Consider the following 10,657-nt stretch of genomic DNA (forward strand, 5'->3'; position numbering starts at 1 on the left):
TCTGAAATCCATCTCTCTGGCTTGAATTCTAATGCATCTTCTCCCCAAATGGCTCTCATCCTACCCAATGCATAAATGAAGATCAAAATCTTCGAGTTTGCTTCGACTTTATGGCCACTGGGAAGTACATCTGATTTTACAGGAGACACACGCTCGATAGGGATTGGTGGGTAAAGCCTCATTGATTCACAAATTGCGCAATGTAAATACACTAGCTTGTTTAAGTACTCCATTGGATCATAAGACTTTACTTGTAGTGGTACTCATTGACAATCTTTGAAATCCTTGATGGTTGATGATGAAATGAGAAGCTTTCCTCAGATTTTTCCATGCCTCCGAGTCCTTTGTGAATATCGAATCTCCAAAGCTATCAAAGATTTCTTTTAAATCGGAACCTTTGGTGAAATTTAAGAAGTTTGAGTTTAATAGGTAGTGAATGTTAGCCGGATCAGCTGTGAACAGAATATCCATTCCCGCAAAGCACGGTCCTTTGAATGGAAATGTCAAGTCACTGTATTCAAGAAGCTCCACGACGAAGTCGTGAATACGGTGGATCACCAGGAAAAGACCCGGAAGCATTCCCACAACCGGCCAGTTTCTAAGGAACCGATCATGAGGTTTTTTGAAGAGTAAGCAGTGGAGGATGAGAAAGCAAATGATGGCTATGGATACATCAATCACGCTAATTGAAGACATAATGGAAGGAGACTGATTCGAAAAGATAAGCAATGTTTTTTTTTTTTTTTGTTTGTAATGAGTTATTTTAGCTGTGCAGAAGTGATTCAATCTCAAAGCAAGAAGATTCAATAAATACAATACCGTTTGGCGTTAGCTGTACCTATACGTTAGGGTATAATGTATTCAAATTTTGGAAGATTATATTAATAAGATAAGATGCAAGTAAACAATTATTTACAGATACTTAGAACAACTTAAATTATTTGATCATATATAATCCATAATAAAATTAGGATTCATCGAATTTAATTGTTTCCACAATTTTATTACATCATCATATTTAATTGTTAATCCAATTTTTATGTGTATATAATGTTAAAAATTAAATGTAATAGAAAAATAAATAATGTGTGGTAATGAGAAATTCAATACAATATCAATACAAATAGAATATCAAGTTGTACCAAATGAGCAGAAACATATTTTTTTATATATGTAACTTATAATCAAATGAAAAATTTAGTTTTGTAAAAGAATATATGATAATGACTTTAAAGATAATATATGGAAGTTTCTTGGGGCATTTTCAGAAATACCCATTTTTCTATGTCATTTTTCAAAAGTAGTCTTTCATGTTGTCCATTTTCAAAAAGAGTTATTTTCAAAAATACCCATTTTCCAATGTCACTTTTCAATAATATCCTTCATGGTGTCTATTTTCAGAAATACACTTTTTTAATATATAAAATGACGAAATTCTAAACTCTAAACACCAAATACTTAACCATACGTACCACCTAAAAACTATACCCTAAATGTAAAATAGAGAATACAAACTTAAAAAAAACAATTCTAAAAAATTTAACTTAACATATTTTAATTGTGTAAAAGAAGACAAAAATAAAAATGTTCAAAAAAAGACATTTTTAAAAAATGGTAAATTAAAGAGTATTTAATATTATGAAAAACATATGCAAAGGCATTTAAGCAATTCTCTGCAGTAGCAAAGTAAAATAAACCAAGCCCTGGATTACCTTTGATATACTTTAGTATTCTATGAGCTGCGTGGAGATGAACATCAGTAGGAGCTTGAAGAAACTGACTTAGCTTATGTACAACATAAGTTCCGGTCTTGTGATCATCAAATATAAAAGTCTCCCAATCAACTCTCGATATGGTGTTGCAGACTCCAAAGGTACACCAGTATCATGAGCAAGATTGACATAAGGATCCATCAGAACATCAGCCGGTTTGCAAGCAAGAATACCTGTATTATCCAACAAGTCCAGTGCGTATTTCCTCTGACAAACAGAGATACCTTTGGATGAGCGAGCAATCTCCAGGCCAAGAAAAAATCTCAATTGACCAAGATCCTTGATCTTAAAAAGCGGCATTCAAAACACCCTTTATATCTGCTAAATCTTCAGTATTACTGTTTGCTATGGCAATATCATCAACATAGACAAGCAAGGCAATGATCCCTCGCTTTGTAAACTTGAGGAATAGAGCAGTATCAGATGGACATTGGAGAAAACCATCTTTGAGCAACACAGAAGTAATCAGTTTGTTCCATTGCCTAGACGCCTGTTTAAGTCCATAGATGGACTTACGAAGCTTGCAAAAAGGATTCAGAGGAAGAATTTCATCGGTACCTGGAGTATAACCTTGAGGAAGGCTCATATAAATCTCCTCTTCCAAATCACTGTGTAAAAAGGCATTCGAGACATCCATTTGTGCTAGTTCCCATCCTTTTTAGCTGTTAATCCCAACATCAGCTTTACACTGGTCAATTTAACAACAAGAGAGAACGTCTCGATATAGTCAATACCTTCGATCTGTGTGTATCCTTTGGCAACCAAAAGAGCCTTATACCGCTCTATAGAACCATCAGAATGGTATTTAATAGTGAAAACCCATTTGAAACCAACCACATTTTTACCAGGAGAAAGAGAAACGACATCCCAAGTATGAGTCTGCTTCATAGCCGTAAGCTCATCATTCACAGCACCAGTCCATTTGTCAGAAGCCATGGCTTGTTGAAACGTTTTCGGTTCTGTTTCTTGAGAATATGCAAGGATATTGGCACAAAAATGGGTGGAAAGTTTATCATAGGTCAAAACAGAGGAGAGAGTATAAGGAATTGTATGATTCGAAGGTAAGGATGGAGAAATTTGTGCAAGTGCACAGTGATACTCGGATAAGTAACTAGGAGCTCTAGTCTGACGCTGTGGACGCCTAGGAGGTAAAGATGACAATGTTTCAGCAGACACTACAGGAAAACTATGCCGAGTATCATTATGAGCTGATGAATGAAATGGTGACGGTCGTGATGAATCAGGTGATGATGAATGATGATTAGAAGGAACAAATGCAGTAGAGGATGACAAAGTCAATGAATGATCACGAATAGGGGAAGGATCAGGTGATAGAACAGGCAATATAGTGTTTGAGAAAAAATCAGGAATAATCGAAGCTGTAGTTTATATGAAAAAACAGTTTCATGAAAAATAACATTCCTAGTGATCGAGATGCAATTGTTATCTAAATCAAGCACTTTGTATCCTTTATAGCCTGGTGGATATCCTAGAAAGACAGAAGGAGTAGCTCTAGGAGTGAATTTATTTCTATCTTTTTGTAAGGTACTAGCATAACATAAGCAATCAAAAGTCCTAAGCAAAAAGTAATCGGGTTTTTTATTCATCAGCTTTTCATAAGGGGATTGATTATCTAATAATGGAGAAGGTGTCCTATTGATTAAGAAGACAGCAGTACTCACACAATCAGTCCAATAAGCAAGAGGAACATTCGACTGAAAAACAAAGCCCTAGCAACATTTAAAACATGTTGGTGTTTCCTTTCAACAACCGGATTTTGTTGTGGAGTGTATGCACAGGAAAAGTAATGAATCATGCCATTCTCTTTTACCAATTCATCAAATGAAAGTTCTGGAGCATTATCACTACGAATCACCTTTATTTTTGCCTGATATTGAGTTAAAACATGCTTTAAAAACTGTGGAAAGATAGTCGAAACATCACTTGTATTTCTTAAGAAGTAAATCCATGTTACTCGAGTACAATCATCGACTAATGTAAGAAAATACCTATAACCTTCTACAGACTTTGTGGAGAAGGGTCCCCATATATCTAAATGGACAAGATCAAATGGATGGGAAGACATATGATTATAAAAAAGAAAAGACAAGCGTTTTTGTTTTGCAAGAGGAAAAACATGAAAATGACTATCATGAGACAATCTAAGTTTTGGTATAGACAATGCATCAGAAAGAACATGTAACTTGGCACTTGACGGATGTCCAAGGCGGTGATGCCAGAGAGTCTCATCAGATGACAAGGATCCAAAAAAGAACTCAGAAGAGGGAGACTCAAGACTTCGAGAGATGATAGGGATTGTAAGTCTAGAATGTAAAGATGATGCATGAGATGACCCCTACCAATCATCAAGTCCTGAGAAAACCCCTGAAGAAAACAAAAAGTAGGATAGAAATGAGCTGAGCATTGATTATGATGAAGTAAACTACTTACACTAATCAGATTAAAATGAAAATCAGGGACATTTAAAACATCATAAAGAACTAATGATACAGACAAATGTATGTTTCCAGAATGATGAATGGGCAGTTTGATACCATTCGGCAATGTAACTGTTATGCCTAATATAACATGAACATCTCTAAATCTTGACAGATAACAACAAACATGACTTGTTGCCCCACTATCAATTATCCAAGAACCACTAGGCAATGCAGTTTGTAGTGATGAAAGGAAATGATGGTGAAAAGTGAGCAAATGGTTCTCATATCTCAAGTTAGTAGAAATTGGGAAAACATTACCCGAAGTCGAATCAACAACCGTGAGACCTTTTTCAGAAATGGAACTGGAAGACTGAGGAGTTGGAGCCACAGGCTCTGAAGCAGCTACCTAAGCTGACATTTGATTCAATTGGTGGATAAGCCCCTGGACTTGAGGCTGAGAAAGTTTAGTAACATTCAAGTTCATCGGAGAAACTGGTGGAGGAGGATAATACGGGAGATGCTCAGACGGTGCTCCAGCAAACACATTAGCAACAATCCGTTGCATATTAGTCTCATGTGGTTGAGAGGCAGATCTTGGAGCAAAAGAATTAGCAGGACGATAACCAGAATTATTACCAGCATTATTGCCACCATTGTTACTATTGTAGTGTTTATATTCGGGAGGATAACCATGAAGGTGGTAACACTTCTGCACAGTGTGTCCCATCTGACCACAATGAGTGCACAATGGCATGTTACCCCGCGGTCTATAAGTATTGTAAGCACCAGCAAACTCACCAGACTCATACATTGCTCCATTATAAGATCCAATCGTCTGAAAAATCACATTCTCAGCTTTAACAATCGGTTTGACATTCAGCTGTCGTTCATCTTGTTGAACCATGTTGAATACTTCATCAATACTTGGAATAGGCTTGAGCATCAATATATGCCGCCTAGTTTGATCAAAACCATCATTAAGACCCATCAAAAATTTAGTAACTTTACTCCGTTGTTGCAACCTCTCTCACAGAACTGTTGTATTACACTCACAACGCCCACAAGTACAAACATGAAGTTCTATAAAATTGGTATACTCCTCCCACAATGTGACCAACTCAGTAAAATAGCCACTAACATCCATTGAACCATGTTGTATTGATCCTAGGCGTTGTTCTATCTCAAAAACACGCGGTGCATCCTCTTGCTTAAAACGAGAGATAATACTCTTCTAAATAGCAGCAGCAGTGGGCATATACAATAAACTCTGTCCTATTTTCTTAGAAACTGATCCCATCAACCATGTACTAACCATATCGTTACAACGTGACCAAGAACCATATGAAGGATGATCAGAAGAGGGCTGAGTAATAGTACCATCGATGAAGCCGAGTTTGTTACGCACATTCAACGCCATGCGAACAGATCGTCGCCAAGAATGAAACTCCGCTCCAGTATTGAGGCGATCAACAACTATCTGAAGCCCAACATGATTGGTACTATGGAGATACAGCGGATTCTCATAAAGATCATTACACAAAGACGAATTCATCACCGGAGTCGCCATCGTACCATTTGTAATTGCGGTGGGGGTATGAGACGCCATGTCGTATGAGGAATCAAAGAATTAACAAAGAAATCGAGTTGAGTAAGGGAAATAACAAGAACCGAGCTCGATTAGGTCAACGAAAAATAAGAAATCAGATCAAAAGAGACGCAAATACAAGACGGATCGTTGCAAAGAAGATGATACAACAAAAATTAACGAAATCCAAAAGAAAGTGAATGAGAAAGAGATCAATCCGAGAAGCACTCATGATCGGAGTAGCTCTGATACCATAACAGACTATAACAAACTCAGGATTGAGCTGAAAGAACAAGATGAAAAATTGATTCTATTTCTCATTAATTATAAACTGTACAGTGTTATCTGTTTATATACATCGTAAGCTTATGCTAGTGTGAGCATAATAATAGCTTAACCTACACCAACCATACTATCCTGCACAAGTGAGTAATCATACTCATTATAGGAAGCGACAAATGATGAGAAAGTAAATGATGGCTATGGACAAGTGAGTAATCATACTTTTTTTTGGTTTGAGTTCGGTTCGGTTCTTTTTGGAGCCACGTCAATAGGTCTGACTTTTTTTTTGGTGTACTAGGTAACAAGTTCTTCCTCTGATCGTAACAAACTCAATAGAGAAGCTGGAGAAGAAGAAGATAATATGAAACTTGTTTATTTCTCATTTTGGTGTTAATGTACAGTGTATCTCTGCTTATATACTACATTATTAGTGTAAGCTAACATAAGCCACACTTAAGTTAATTATAACAATAATGTGCTAACATGCACTGTGAGAATAGTATGTGTGATACTAGGCCTGTCATTTGATTACCTCGGATGAAGCTTTCGTACTCCCTAACTTGGTATCGATGTATGTAATATATTCATTTGTATTTTATTGGTTTTGTAAACCTCTTTTTCAATTCATTTTGAAATATGCACGTTTTTTTAATTATTAGATCATAGATCTTTTAGCTATCAAATCCAACTGGTAAAGGCGTACACCATCATAATATGTTGGTGTCTGAACCAACTACTAACAACAAATGGATGAGACGCACTTGTGGACGATTTCTAAAAGGTACATCACTTCATTAAGTCCATATTAAAGTTTAACCAATATCTCACAATGAGTCGAGAAGTACATCAAAGATCACTGCTCCCAATCAGTTACTGCATTGAAGGAAAAAACTGGAGGAGTTCAATTACATGCTGTAATACGAGAAGAAAAAGAAAATATATGCATGCATAGTCTTAGCATAGACATAGATTTCTGAATATAACTGTGTAACTTTCTAATCATATCTAAACAAGATCCTAATCCTTGAGCTTGTGCGTGTGTGTGTGTGTTTTTTTTTTTTGTTTTTTTTTATTTTTTTTTTATTTTATTCTTTTGTGGCGTTTCCAAATGTAGAAGATCATTTGTAAGTACATCATCGATAGTTATTGTCAGTGATGTTGCATTAAGCATTTAAGCTAATCCAGTCTAGTCTAGTATAATCTTAACCCTTATATTTAGCCATTAGCCAATACTATGGCTTGTTAACGGATCAGACCCGCCAGATTTTTGGAGGGAACCAAGATGAGTATGAGCTTTAATGGATGTGTGTAACTCCTTAGACTCTTACATGCATATGTTTAACAAAAGACCCAAAATATAGTGTCGTCTCTGATGAATTTTTCGTTACTAAGCTTCAAATGTTTATAATTGGTCGTGTCTATAGTCATGTAATACGTTGAAACGTCCATGGCCTCTCCTTTTGAGTCATGAATCCCATGAATTTTGATAGCAAACGTCCATGGCGACCGTAGCTGTCCTGCATAATTAATTTGGTGATTCTGACCCGCTGCCCAACTTAAAATGAATGAATAAGCACAATGATAAATTGAATAGAATTCATAGTTTGTCGCGTGGGACGACCTAACTCCTCCTAATCGATTTAAGACTTTGTCGAGTAGACTGCATGTTGAATAATAAATGTAGTAAGCATGCATTAAACGTGTTATATATATTCTTTAAATATGTGTCATCATTATGTGTGCTTACGTACGCTCCGGTATAATACGAAAGGGAATACAATAGAAACCATAGGAATCTAGATATTAAGGTAGATCACACTTTAATTTCTGCCATCTTATACGAGAAGGTTTTTCTCAATTTTTGCTAAGAAGATGACACTTGACCTGCTATCTATGTGATACCTATAATTATTTGTTGTTTGGACTTAATTAACTAAACTCATCTATAGTTTGAATCTAATTAACTATAGGTCCATAAAACAAAAACAAAAAATGTTTGACATTTCCTTCATTCATTCTTCAATCAGAGACAGATGCAGCCATTAGGAATCTAGAGCCATTATATATCATTTTGTAGTTGAATTCATCATAGAATTATTCGAAAATGGTCAATGTCAAATTGGCAGCAGGATTGTGCTATTCATGCATCTTTGAAGTAATTGAAAAACAAATGGTTGTCTTAGTTTGAAAATCAAATGGTTAAAGGCAAGTTGTAAAACATATTTATCTTAGAATGTAGTAAAAACAATTTAAAAAAAAATCACATTTATAAAAAAGCAATGAGAATATAAAATATATTTTAAATTACTTAATTATATATCTATTTTATGTTATATTTTAGTTTAATGCAAATAAAATAAAGAATGCATTTTCACATATAATACTACAGTTAATTATGAGGAAAATAAGTAATTGTTTACTTGATTTGAAAAGAATTTTAATGTATAATGTTTTAATTAAATCGAATTAAAATAGATAATGATTTGATTAAGTTTAAAATAAATGACACATGTCATACGAAGAGATGTCAAGTGTCAGATTCTTAGAGTAAGAGTTTGGAGGAAATCTTACTATATTATATCATCTAATAATAAATTAATATTTTTATCCGGCAAACTCTAAGAAATTGTCATTTGACACTCTCTTCATTTAAAAATATATATTTCTATGTCTATTTGTAACTCTTTCACATACTTTATATGACTCCTATGACAATGAATATGCCATATGCTCTTAACTACAATTTTTATTATAAATAGGAAGACACACATCTTACTAACCCTCATATATCAAATCTCATATAATTTTTGTATTTAACTAACATTATCTTAACTTATTTCTTATATCATTTTTGTAGGTTAAAAAAGACCTAAATATTTAAGTTTGTATGCATTGATATATCATGGTTTTTATGGTTTTTAACCATGATATAAGGAGTCTTTTTGAGTCTTTTGATTTGTTTTCTATGATGTTTTTGAGTCTTTACAAGTTTTCTAGGATTTTAGCATGGATGGAGCAAAGTGGAGCAATTTGGATCATTTGGAACATTTAAACGGAGGAAATCAACTTGGATTCGATTCAGAGAGATGGTGTCGATCGACACCCAGTTTAACCGACGAGAGAGCCAAGTTTTGGAAGTTTTACAAAATTACCCGAAGTTCTCCATAATTGCAAGACTAGTCCCTGACGTGTTTTAAGACATATATATATAGTATTTTTTTAGGTTTTAGAAACTCTTAAGTTTTATTCTAGCAGCTTTAGCTTTTTGAGAGATTTAGAGGGCTTTTGGGAGAGAGATCTGAACTCCTTGGCAGAGAGAAGTATTCCTAAACTACTTTCTTACTTTTTAATATATATTGCTTATTATTCAGAAAAGATGTCTTATTCTTCATTAAACATGTCTGAGTAGTTTGCTTATTAGGTTCAAGGTTTTTCACAGAGTTTTTATGGATTATTTTTAGGGTTCATTATCTTCTATGATCTTCATCTTTGGTTGTTTTTCATATTAGTCCTTGAATGGCTGATGTGTCTGTATTTTATAGGTTTCAACCATAATTTTTAGGTTTGTTTTGAGTCTTTTATTGAGTCAATGTGTGTTTATAGAGTCTTTTTAGTCTTTTGTGAGCTTGTACAGGTTCTAGGTTACTTTGGAAGGAAATTGAGTGTTTTGGGGATGAAAACAAGCATTTGGGGCAAATTTGGTGAAGACTGATCGCACTAGCAAGCAGATGGAGCAAACACAGAAAAGCATCCTGGATCGGCTGATCCACATTCGAATGGACCAGTCCCGAACCCGTAGCAACTTTTCCTTTTTCGTTTTAAACCGACTTTTAGGGTTTTATTTTACTATTTAAGCACGAGGCTCGACCTCTAGAAAGACAACTTTTATTCTACGCAGCTTTTGAGTACTTGTAAGCTTTGGGAGAAGATCTCTAATCCTCTCTAACCCTTTGGAGAAGAATTCTGAACCCTCTTTTATTTTCTCTTTGCAATTCAATTATGGTTTCTTCATCTTTGATTTGCTGTTCTTTTGTTTCCATGTCTGAGTAGTTTCACTATTGGGTTTCGGGTTTCAAAAAGGGGTTTATGATTCTCTAAATTTAGGTTGTTAGATTTGGAATTGATCTTATTGTTCTTCATCTATTGTTGTTCTTAATGCTTGAACTAGACTGATCACCTAGATTAAGATCTTAGGTTAAATTCATCGTGGCACCGAAAGTGTTGTTGAGTTACTTGAAAGAAACATAGGTGAGCAAGGTGGGCCTTAGCCAACGGAAGTTGAAGTTGAGGCACCTTGTGAACAGATCAAACTTGAACTTTAATGCTTGCTTGTTTAGCTAGATTCAAGCGGAAGTTTAGGGTCTAGTTATTTCTTTGCATAGTTAGCTAATGCTGCGGAAGTAGGTTAGCTTTATAATTGAGAGTTGAGTTCAAGAACAGTGTCTAATGCTTTCCCAATCTATCATCTAAATTTGTGGTTGTATCCCCTAACTGATTCCCTACGCCCAATATTTTTCATTGATTTCAAAACCCTTATTTATTTTCTGTTTTTAATCGGTTACTTGAAACACAAACTT

General features: G+C 34.8%; 1 pseudogene; it reads right to left on the reverse strand.

Annotated features, from left to right (window-relative positions):
- Window positions 1-237: 237 nt before the first annotated feature.
- LOC147935275 (alkane hydroxylase MAH1 pseudogene) lies at window positions 238-696 on the reverse strand (annotated as a pseudogene).
- Between the last annotated feature and the right edge of the window lie 9,961 nt (window positions 697-10,657).

This window comes from Camelina sativa, chromosome 11, assembly GCF_030686135.1.
Source record: "Camelina sativa cultivar CO46 ecotype springtype chromosome 11, ASM3068613v1".
NCBI classification, from domain to species: domain Eukaryota; kingdom Viridiplantae; phylum Streptophyta; class Magnoliopsida; order Brassicales; family Brassicaceae; genus Camelina; species Camelina sativa.